Below are 4,586 nucleotides of genomic sequence, written 5' to 3' on the forward strand. Positions count from 1 at the left end.
AAAAACAAGTTGTTATTATTCCCAAAACCTCCTGCGTTCATAGAAAAAAAAATGCAAAAATGGCCAGAAAACATCCATTTCTTATAGCGAATTCCAGTATCATTAGAAATTAAAGTATAAAATATCAAATAAAAACAAAAATTATAAAAAGCCTTCATATTTGGCTTGTGAAGTGATAGTTTCTACATTCATCTAAAAGAATAAGACTTATACGATTAAAACTGGAACAGATATGGAGCACAAGAGATTATTTTTCAAAATAGATTTATAGAAACCAAGTAACCATGGAATTCAAGAAAAGGCAAAGCCTGAGCTTTTAATTACATAGGACAAGTTTATTCATTCATCTTACAAATGGAGAGAACTGTTAAAAATGTTTTATTTTATAATGGATAAATAATTTTCTTTAAATACTTCATCAAGAACAATAATTCAGAATTGCTTGTGTTCAACAATGTAACAATCACAATAAGAGAAGGTTTAATACATGAAATGAAATTTCTTATGCCATGCAATACATAGTCAGTGATTTATCCTATAAATGATCTCTAAGTTAGTTCGAAATTAACTCCACTTCTTTAACTTAAATGACAAATCAACGTCAATAAAACCTAAATAGAAAATTATGCGTCACTCTTAAAATCATAACACGCAAAAATTAATTTCTAAGTTTCCACTCTACATTCTTTCATAGTTCCTTACTGACTGGATCAGGCAAGAAGACATGAAAATTCCTATTAGTTGAAAGAAGATTAATCCACCGATACCTCCTCCAATTGCTCCAGCATTACTTATGGCAGCGTCTTTGAAGACTTGATAACATCCTTCTGTATAAATGTTGGGAACAGAATCATATCCACTCGACATAGACCCAAAAATACCGTGGCCACAAGCAGGCTTTGTTTCAACGCAGCAGGAGTCTGGAACACCACCCACCTCGACACCATACTGGGTTTCCTCCCAGTCCAGGTAACTCATCACTCCACAGCATCTGTGATTGAGCTGGATGTCGTTCCAAGCAAATGTGGAAATCGTGTTTGTTTGGCCAAAATTATTCATTGTTTCGTTCAGATTCCTCTTGATGAAATCTTGTATTTCAAATCGCAATCACTGCCACGGTGATGATAGAGACAACTTCACACATCAAAATCACAACCATCAGACAAATGAATATTTGCAGCATGATGACATTCTCTCGTTTTGCCCACAACATCCAAAGAAAGAAATAACAAGGGTGATACCACCGAGGATGATCAGCCCTATAGCTGGAGTTTCATACTGGCTTTCGAAAAATTGGATTGTACTGTTGGAAAAACTCCTGAGCAACGCCACCAACTGCTATTAAGAGGAATCCTGATATGCAGAAAATCAAGTTAAAGAAATATACTAGGTACTTGATAGTCAGTAGTCCACAGCTTATTTGAGAATCAGACATGGCGGGTGTTTCAAACCATCTGTTTTAAACAATCACTGGCAGCTTCGCTTTGTTCCTCCAACACGTACTGGGAATGAGTTGGTGACTAACTAATACTGTCGTAAGACTTCCTTCCACTTCATAATGTAAACAAGAGTGACAACAACCCATTTAGGAAGAGTCTTGAAATTGGTTATTCAAACCACCTGTTTTACGGGAAGTAATGCTAAAATGAATGATCTGAAGATAGATCTGTATTGAGACTTCGGTGATAAAATATAGCTGTTCACCTTATTTTATAAAACTGTTTTTTTTATCATAGATAATAAAAATTTCCATTACATATCTATAAAAAAAAAATATTTGAAAATTAAAATATTCCATGTTGCTTTTAAAATAACAGGAACGTTTTTCCCGTAGATCAACAATACTATCCGTATAAATATTTTTTAACGTTTGGGTAAAAAAAAAAAAATGTTCTATCCAGAGAAGAACAAATCATTTGAACAAGTGGACTACATTACCGTAGCTTATGCTTGGATTGCCATATCAGAATAAACTGATTTAATATTAATTGACTTGAAATTACAATTACTTTCGATCCTTGGTACCTGGAAATTCAAAATAGCTTTAATTCCAGAACGAAGACAATAATCATTAACCCGATTCTCTTGCGAATCACGTATAGCCTATCATGCATATTATTTAATGTTTGAGGTTCAGCATAATAGGTATGCTAAAAAGTTTGTACATCATGCTAATACTTATACAAAAGATCTTTATCAACATTTACTCTCCATCTCAAACAAATAATTAAAGACATTTTCATCTGAAAACACTGAACTTAGGGAAATGTGAAATCGTACAGACCAAATTTGAAATAGACTACACTAATGTGAGCATAAAATTCTGTTGAAACATCCTTATGAAAAACTAACTCAACAAATGTTCAATAACCTTGATTATTATTTTCAAACCATACAAAATTAAAAAATAATATCTAGTAAGATGGCACTTGTGTCGTTCTAATAATAAAAAAAGTACTTTTCTATATTTTTCCTTCTACGTACTGACAACATTACTTTGGATTAGTTCATACCTAACCCTCTAATTTATATACTGTATATATATATATATATATATATGTATATTATATATATATATATATATACATATACTATATATATATATATATACTAATATGTATATAAATAAATAAATAAATATATATATATATATAATATATATACATATATATATATATATATATAATATGTATATAAATAAATAAATATATATATATATATATATACATATATATATATGTATATATATGTATATATAGATATACACACATATATATTTATATATATATATATATATATATATATTTATATATACACATGTATATATGTATGTATATGTGTATATATTTATATATATATATATATATATATACATGTGTATATGTAAATATATATGTATATATATAGATATATATAATATACATATATATATTATATATATATATTTACATATACACATGTATATATATATATATATATAACATACATATATATATATATATATATATGTATGTATATATATATATATATATATATAAATGCCTGAAATAATTTCATTTGTCAAAATAGCATAATCATAACTTATACAATAGATATGTGCTATGGACAAAAAACATTTTTGAAGCAACCCTAATTTTTTTTCATTAAGGATTTCATGGAAAAAATAAAATTTTCTCAATACTTTCTGTCGGCTGTATGATATAATTTTTCTTATTTTGAACAGTACGAAATATATGCGGTTAACGAGGCCTATTCTTTGTTCTTCAGCCACGTATTATGAAATAAACGCCCCTTCAATTACCATCAAAGACAGTAAAAGGAAGACAAGTAAAGCCAAACTTTTTTTATACCCGCGCGCCTGATTAGCGCCATCTATTATCGACGAACCCAACTAATTAGCTAAAAAAAAATCTACCGGATTCAGTATCTCAGAGGGTTCATATGTAACTATAACAGCTACCCAATAACTGGTCTGTTATAATTCATCTAAAGATTTTCCATATATTTGTATTCAACAGTATTGCTTATTAGACTACCTAATGTATATTCTTTTTCATCATTATTCAGCTTGTTACTTGTACATTTACACACACATACACTCACACACACATACACACACAGATATATATATATATATGATATATATATACAATCTTAACTTAACTCTGGATTGATATATGATAGTTTATGCTTGAGGGGGATTAAATTTGGGTTTCCTACTGACAAACAGATTTTCCTACATAAAAACTCGAGATATCTTCGAAAATGACACTTATTTTCATCGCAAATAAATACTCATGGCGACGGCATTGTTGCAATTATTATTAGGACTTGAGTCATTCTTACCAAAGTGATAGACCCCAAACTCCCCTGAGAAGGATGAAAATATAATATAAAGAGCTTAAATACAAATAGGAAAAACATTAGTATTTTTTTTTTAAAGCTAAATTTTATTTATTCATGGTAGCATAGATTTGTATCAAGTCTGATAAAAAAAAAAAAAAAAAAAAAAACCCACATCGCAGTTTGAAAAGAAACCTTAGGGAAATTTTTCCATCTCCCAACAGTGACTTGAGTAAGCAAGTAGCAAACGACAAGCGCACACAATATACCAGCGCCATCCGTTACCGACGTGCCATACTAAAGCATGCAAATCCACACAGAGACCCAAGCGACGTTCCCGTCTTCCCTTTACTGTCTTTGAATTTCCCAGAGGAATAAAGAATTGATTGATTGTGTCTATTAAGCGTGATACCTGCATTACTTGAAAATATTTGAACAATCTATTCACCCTATAGTAAGCATCCAACCCTTTTCCTTATTTAGAGGTCTGGTGAACTACACCGTTACCTATGATAGCCAATATACATTAGCTCTTCATGATAATTAAAGGAAGGACAAGATTATGCTAAGAGCCCAACTCAATCAAATTACCGCTAAACACAAGTCTGTCCAAAACTTGTTTTCAAAAGCTCATGTTTACCAGATATCGGGCTTTATATCAGTTTATCAAATGGAAAGTTTAGTATTTCTTTATTATTGACAATTGAACTAGTGTGGTATCAGCATATTACAAGTAATCACAA

The 4,586-nt window shown here is 30.0% G+C and overlaps 1 pseudogene; it reads right to left on the reverse strand.

Annotated features, from left to right (window-relative positions):
• Window positions 1-308: 308 nt before the first annotated feature.
• LOC137651943 (CD63 antigen-like) lies at window positions 309-1,542 on the reverse strand (annotated as a pseudogene).
• Window positions 1,543-4,586: the final 3,044 nt, after the last annotated feature.

The sequence above is a fragment of the Palaemon carinicauda genome, chromosome 13 (assembly GCF_036898095.1).
Source record: "Palaemon carinicauda isolate YSFRI2023 chromosome 13, ASM3689809v2, whole genome shotgun sequence".
Lineage (NCBI taxonomy): Eukaryota > Metazoa > Arthropoda > Malacostraca > Decapoda > Palaemonidae > Palaemon > Palaemon carinicauda.